The following is an 8,051-nucleotide window of genomic DNA, read 5'->3' as shown; positions in this document are numbered from 1 at the left end:
CTTTATGTCATATATAAATATTTGTCTTTGCTTTCCCCTTATTTTCTCTCTCGGAACATAGTCTTACAATCATGCCATTTACACATCAGCAGCCATACCATTCAGGATGTTGGTCATTTTTTATGTCTACTCCATGTCTTCACGGTTGCAATGGCATCTATATCATCAGCGAATTGTACTTTGGTGAAAGTTCGTCCTCGGTTACTGACTTAGCTGATATGGTTTTCCAAGGCGTCAGTCTTTGAAACTATTACCTGCTTAAAAATAACTTCTATGTATACAATTTTTTTTTAAAGTTGTCTATTTGGAAAACAGACGTTATTTAGCAGAATAGTTGTATTATTTCTAACATAAAAGAAGAAAAAGAAATTCAAGCCACAATTGTCAAATAATTTTAACAAATAATTTACTAGGTTTCAGAAAATAAAAAGAATAACACAAATATTTCATATTTATCAAAGAAATAATTTTTTTTTTCATTTCACAATAATAAAATATATTATTTTTCTCAAAATAATCAAAGTTATGAAATTGAGAAACATTTTTACTTCTTAATGATCTAAGTAATAATGATGGCTTAAAAATACGTCTTATTAATAAAAAAAATTAAATCAAATAAACGTTGACTAATGAAGTACAACGCGAAATTTAAATACTCCATTTTAATACGACATTAGTGATCAGTTGATGTATCAGTACGATTAGAAAAATTATTTAAAATGTTGTCTCCCTTAACAACACAAAAAATTTTCTTTTATTGTTATGAATACTAGTATTGAAACAACTGGTGAAATTTACAATCTTTACACATGTACTACTGGACTGCTAACCCGTAAGTCTCGAGTTCGAATCCGGGTTAAAGTCAGTAGACCGGTTCTGAGGCCACCCAGCTCTGATGGGTACCTAATCCACGTTAGGAAGAGTAAAGGCGGCTGTACCTTTGTCTACCCTTAGCGTTGAAATATCACTTTCTGTTTATATTGCTATTTCAGTTACATCTCTTGCTTCCACTCCCTCTACATAACAATAGACACAAAATTAAAGTAAAAAGTGATTTATCTAAACACAGACAACGTTCTTATAGAATAATATTTACAATTTTATAACTTTAATGTAATAAGTTTATTTTTGAAATATTAACATTTATTTATTAAATTTTAAAAAATTTCAATCTTTAATTATTTTTATATCACCTTTTCATAAATATACAATCTTATAATTAGTACCATGTTAGATCGATAATTAAACTCGCGGTTAGAATTGTTAGGGAATCAAAGGCGGCTGGGCATAGTGTTGACCACACTAACCCTTCATATTTCGAAGTCTCTGAAGCAAGTGATGATGACATTAAAATTGACATCGTTTACTTAATTGAAGGCATCAATTGAAACCGAAGGATTTAACAGCTGTGCTTAATGAATTTAAATATAACAAAAAAGAATACTAAAAAAGGGGTAATAAAAATAATTTCTATACTTTAACTACTATTGAGTTTACGCATGGCTATCAGCTCTAGTGATTGAGATCTCCAAGCGGTAGAATTCTACAAGACCAACAGACAATACACTCTTAGTTTCACAAAAGGCGACATAACCCGATTAGATGAAACCCTGAGCTGGGTGCTCCCTTCTTTATGCAAGAGACTCTAATACAAGCTCTGAAAATTTTCAGCCAAAAAAAAATCATCTATATTATCCCCCACACCAACAACCGAAGTATTACCGTTTGCACAGCAAGTAAAAAGCCACACCACTAATATCACTTTAACCTAAAAAGAAAAAAAATCCATCACCAGTAAAGTTCAATGACATCAGAAGCAACCACTCCGTCCAAATCACATAGTGAAGACCTGAATCGCCTCAAAATTTTAAATCTACTTTGTTTTTAATCTTCGGACCACTGTCAATCCATTTGGTTAACGAAGAGCACATGGACGCCCTAAATTGTTAGATTTACAATAAAGACAAACATGTTGGAACATTCCGAAACATAACACCAAAGAGCACTTACCTATTAGTGTTTATATTGTGAGGTTCCAGACTGCTTCTTTACAACAAACAAACATCTAAAAACACACCCTTAAAGTTGGCAACCAGACATCGACCCAGCCCACAATGAAGTCTATTATTAACAAGACTCAAACAACGAAGTAACATACATCTACTGTGACGAAGCGGACAAATCGATCCAACAATGCAATACAGCTACAATGTTTCCAATGACAACCTATCAACTCAACAAGAACTTATGTAATCTTAAACTTTTTGTATCAAAACCAATAAATTTTTACCTCTTAACAACATAGCCGGGAGTAGGCCTACTTTTCTTGATAAATCGAACAAATCATTGATTTCCCAATTTTACATGATCAATTAGGAATAACCATCGTTGAATCTAAATAGACATTGCTATGACCCTAAAGCATTATTTCTTTTTTGAAAAACCGGGTTCAAAGTACAGTGTACAGCGTCATTTGTTTACTTTTGTGGTACAAATAGCCATTTTTTAACCTACAAAAATACTATTAGGCTTCTATTATGTTTAATGTGTTTCATGTCAATGGAAAGGCCGATAACCTCATATCTTTATAGTTGTATACCAATCGTAAATGATTGTATATAAATAACATAATTTTAATTATGTAATAATCAAAACGAGTGACACAACAGTAGAGAACCGGTACACGAGTTTATTGACGACTGTTGACACGTGACAGTTCAGCAACCGGACATAAAGTAATATTTCAGCGGTGTTTTCATAGGTTTGTTTATTGATAGCCCCCTTATACATCATTTAACTTAGGCTTGTTCATTGATAGCTCCCTTATACATCATTTAACATAGGCTTGTTCATTGATAGCTCCCTTATACATCCTTTAACATAGGCTTGTTCATTGATAGATCCCTTATACATCCTTTAACATAGGCTTGTTCATTGATAGCTCCCTTATACATCCTTTAACATAAACTTGTTCATTGATAGCCCCCTTATACATCCTTTAACATAGGCTTGTTCATTGATAGCTCCCTTATACATCCTTTAACATAGGCTTGTTCATTGATAGCCCCCTTATACATCCTTTAACATAGGCTTGTTCATTGATAGCTCCCTTATACATCCTTTAACATAGGCTTGTTCATTGATAGCTCCCTTATACATCCTTTAACATAGGCTTGTTCATTGATAGCTACCTTATACATCCTTTAACATAGGCTTGTTTATTGATAGCTTCCTTATACATCCTTTAAACTGGCCTACCAGGTCCTACAATAAAAAAACACCCGGTTAACGTTAGATCTTAAGAGCCGGGATATGTTTACCTGTCTCATACATCCTTAAACTGGCCGGCCTAGTCCTAACAAAGTATCATTTTATAAACATAGTATTAATACATGTCTTAAATCTTAGTGTAAATAAAGCTCCCCTTACAAATCTAAAGGTCTAAGGGTCAGATGAAGTAGACTCACGTGTTTCTGTGGCCTCGACATTCTTGTACTATAATCATGTGCACAGTTCTACCAAGTCGAAAAGAATCAGACCCACTCACACACAATACACAGCAACCAGTCTCTACACAAAAATGTCGCTATCACACTATAGCATCGTCCATTCGTTCAACATAAGTGCACACCAATATTCCGTCGCACCAACCTATGTTAAGGACATCATAACACTACACAAGATTTAGCCCAGCACTTTGCCCAGCCAGATTTACGTGAGTTAGGTAGTCTTACGGGTTGGCAGTAGCTCTCTACCTCTAGGCCATTCCGTCCCTACAGCTTGGTGTAACCGCACTAGAAATATAAACTAGAGTTAGATACCTGTAGTTGCGAGGTGTGGTTAACTCATTGAGTGAGTGCCCTCCCATTTCTATCGTTGTTAGATGCTAACAACCGACAGTTATACGTCTAGATAAATGTGCGTAAACATCAATGCTCACAAAACTTTGCTCATGTCGATTCTCAAACTGCCTTTAAACAAATATAACTTAAAGCAACTCATATTTTAGCACTTGCATGTGTATTATTTGGTGTTATTATATCAATTTTATTGTAGTATGACGTATTTTGATTACAAAAATGACGTGGCTTTTTTATTTATGGTTTGCTGCCATTGATGCTGGCAAAAGACACACACACACATATGTCTGAAGCTATTTTAAATATTCTTGTTGTTTTATTTAACTGAAATCTTCGTAGTGTCTGCCCCTTGTTTTTTTTCCAAGTGTCAGCCGTTTATGCGATATCTGTCTACAAATGCTTCTCGCTACCAGATATTTTTTTCCGTTTATTATTTATATGCTTTGGATATTACTTTAAGACTAGAACAGTTAAATAATTCCTGCTGTTGCAAGGTTCCTACAGATGATACATATTACAATATAGAGACAATGAACGTCGCAGTCTTGGTTTATGTATGAGGCTAAGAGTCGTAAGTCTTGAATCCGCGGAGGTAGAGACCGGTTTGATTGTTGAGGCTTACATCTGTAAAACATCTCTACATTTATAACTGTTTCCTCATCATTTCCCGGTCATGCACAAGACACATATAAAGGGATAGTGTGTTCAGCATTATGCCCAGCTGGCTTAGTTTCCCTAACGTTAGTTAGGTACCAATCAGAGACGTTCGACTGATTTGAACTCGGATTCAAGCTTGAGAGTCGCTGGTTAAGTATAATCATGTACAGAAGGTATACAACTATCAGGAGAAACGTGGGACGCTGAAGCATGCATTGAAACAACATTGTTTGAATTGGTTATGTTGTGAAATTGACATGTGGGTAGTCTAAAAGTTTTATTCTAGCTGATCCTTAATAATTATAATTAACGCGTGCATACAAGGTTTTTAATCTGGGTTGTAATGAAGACAAACTCTCATCCCAACAACTATGATAAAATAAAGTATTTATTGTAGTTGAACACGCAAAATAAATTAAATTCCGATCTACTTAATCCACTGTTGCGCACGACGGGGAAGCGAGCTCCGTAAAATCAACTAATAAATTACGACAACCCTTATTAGGCTTGTGTGGTTTGACTCAGTTTTAATTAACGGTGTAATTGCTCCACAAATTGAGCTCACTTTATAGACATTTCTGTCTGAGAGAATAGCTCCGCCTTAGTAAAGTGTAGTCACATGTCAATCATACATTGTCGTGGTTCAGACCTATATGTTATAGATGGGGACTATGTAACCCGCAGTTATGCAGTGGGAGGATTAAACTACTTGAACCTATACCATATGCGAATACCTTTACAATACGAAGATAGTGCAACCCTGGGCAAGCATTGTATAACTACTCATCTAGGCGACACAGGTGACGACTAATCATCTAAATGATTATATGTTTCCTCATCTTATATTTATACTAGTACTGGACATGTGCATCCTTTCACAAAGTCGGAAATGATCAGACCCACTCACACAATACACAGCAACTAGTCTCAGAACAAAAACGTAACTGTCACACTATAGGCGTAACATCATCCATTCGTTCAACATACATGCGCACCAATATTCCGTTGCACCAACCTATGTGATCAATGCATCATAACACTACACAATGTTTACTCAGTTCAAGAATACAATTGAAATATTGACGCATGTATTTTCTAACCATGGCCAGATATGGACAATACCATGTGTGTTGGCTACAGCAGCAAAAGTTGTTTCATTGTAGGAAATTCACCAGTTTGTTACCATTATTCATCAGCAGAAACACTTTTTAAAAAATAAACTAAAACTAGCAGTATGTACCCGGCGCTTCCTGGAACGTGTCATATAGATTACATTTTACTTATACGAGGTATTATGTGTTTAGTTAATAGAAGGGGTTGAGTAATGCACATGGGTGTATATCAGCCGAGGGGGACGTGTAATACGAATGTGATGACAGACCTAAGGTAAAACGACCCGTGTACTAGACGCTTACATCGTCTCTATTTTAACCCTAAATTTAACATATACCATGGTTTACCAGTCAATGGGATAATTTAACAATTTATTTGGTTACGTCCCATGTTAATATGCTAAAGACAATGTGACGAACCTATGCCACAAATCTTTTCTTACTAAACCATTTAGACAATACATTTTTTTAAAATGCTAAAATAAAACTAAGATTATCTCAAATACTATACAAACTATGCTGTGAGATATTGCCTGATATATTTTATCCTGAAATCTTCTGTCTATGGATAATTTGTCCTTGAGATTATGTGTCTTGATATTTTTCATCTGGGTGATTTGTCCAGAGAATATTTGTCCAAGAATATATCTATCTCTTGTCGTTTTTGCCTTTCTGTTTTTCTCCTGTCTGACACGGTACCTTGCAATAAAGTTTACGATAGTGATGGGTTGTTTGATTTTGTAACACACCCATATGAACTCCATTTTCTTTTTTTTTTTTTTTTTTTGACAATTTAGGACACACAAACATTTTCTGCGGGAAGGTGAGGGGGTATGTTTTTGTTTTTGTTTTTGTTTACTTTTTATTATTATTAATCAATACCAGTTAAAAGCTGCTCCTTAATGCCCTCTATGTTTACTTCTATCTTTCCGTGTGCGAACAAGCGAGGATATTACAGTCGTTCACTACATTGAAGCTTGAACGTCAGCTGGCGTTTGTTTTAACTTTTGCGTTTACGTTTTTGTTTGTGTTTTTGTTTGGGGTTGTGTTAGCGTTTATGTTTTGGTTTTGGTTAGTTGTGGTTAGGGTTAATTCGAAAACTAATATATTTCCTTAGGGTATGGTCCTTAACAGATAGGTTTTTCACAGAGGCTAGTATAGTTCTGTATGTTTGTAACCAAGGATTACCAAGGCAAATAAGAAACAACTGTGCTTCTTTGGCGTAAAGTGTTATATATCTAAAATAATCACCGTCTAAATTCATGAATTTAAAAATTCATATTGAAGATTTTGTAAAACAATTTTCATTTTTCAAACTTATAATAATAATTGCCGGCATGTTCAAAAACAATTTTAAAAAAAATATATCACCTTTTCCACAAATTTAAATTATGTCTGAAAATTATTTACATTGAGTTCTTTAGCACTCATTACGTCCATGGATGAATTAGGAAAACACAATTACTTCCCTTTATAAAAAACATACATCGGAGGAAAAAAATACTTTTATTATTTTGTTTTGATGTTGGGAAAAAGAAAAATCTTACATAACTAGCATGGATTGATCAAGTGCAATGTGGTAGGTGATTTAGATACTATATTTTATTTTTGTTTATGCACTGTTTATGCACTGAACGTACTGTTTACTAATTATTTTAAAAAAATCAATAACAGTTAAGAAACCAGCTGCTACATCTTTACTTCTTTCATTTGCGGATAAACTTGTGGTATTTTAATTGTTCACTAAATTGAAACAGCACGTTCGCAAGCGCCCCTGGTTCGATTTGGCGCCCCGGGCTATTGTGTGAACGCTAAGGTGCATAAATTCGTTTTAAACAGTGTGATAAACTATGGAAAAGAAAGGTTATTATAGTCTTTAAGTGAATCGAATTTGGGCGTCCTCCGGCACCCCGACTAGGTGCTATTCGGCACTCCCTGGGCCATCCCGTGTTCGTTATGGCGCCTAAGTTCGTTGGGGTTCTACAGTTGTTTACTAAGCTGAAACAGGTGATTCCGCCGGCGCCCCAGCATGGTGCGATTTGGTACCCCGGGCTAGACTGTGAGCACGTTTAGGTTTGCGTTTGTGTTTTATTTGTATTTGGGTTGAGTTTGCGTTTGTAATTGAGTTTATGCTTGGATATTGTTTGTTTCGGTTTTTTTGTTTGCGTTTGTGTTTGTGTTTTCTTTGGGCTTATGTTTGCGTTTGGTTTTGTGTTTGCGTTTGTGTTTCTTTACTTTTTTTGGTGTGTTTTGGTTTTAGTTGATTGTGTTTAAGTTGGGTATTGCCGTGTATGTGCTGATTACTATACATGTTGTGGTCCTTTACAGATAGGTTTTTCACAGAGTATAGATAAAGACAACTTTTTAAAGCAATGAAGTTTTAATAATTTATTAATGGTCAGTCCATTTGCCATGTATGTAT

The 8,051-nt window shown here is 34.9% G+C and overlaps 3 protein-coding genes across 5 annotated transcripts in view; all 3 read right to left on the bottom strand.

Moving 5' to 3' along the window:
- The window catches only part of LOC131934719 (CD40 ligand-like), a 315,715-nt gene that overhangs the window by 260,975 nt on the left and 46,689 nt on the right, over positions 1-8,051 (bottom strand). The window lies entirely within an intron of this gene.
- Positions 1-8,051, bottom strand: part of LOC131934717 (uncharacterized) — a 307,927-nt gene that overhangs the window by 260,347 nt on the left and 39,529 nt on the right. The window lies entirely within an intron of this gene.
- The window catches only part of LOC131934722 (uncharacterized), a 1,314-nt gene continuing 1,265 nt past the window's right edge, over positions 8,003-8,051 (bottom strand). For all 3 annotated transcript variants that reach the window (XM_059290837.1, XM_059290838.1, XM_059290839.1), the window contains exon 2: positions 8,003-8,051. This exon is cut by the window's right edge. The gene's annotated coding sequence lies outside the window, so the exon portion shown is untranslated.

This window comes from Physella acuta, unplaced genomic scaffold (genome assembly GCF_028476545.2).
Source record: "Physella acuta isolate Inbredline_101_S28 unplaced genomic scaffold, ASM2847654v3 ptg000116l, whole genome shotgun sequence".
NCBI lineage: Eukaryota > Metazoa > Mollusca > Gastropoda > Physidae > Physella > Physella acuta.
Note: the sequence above shows the minus strand (reverse complement) of the source record. Positions and strands in the feature narration are given on the sequence as shown.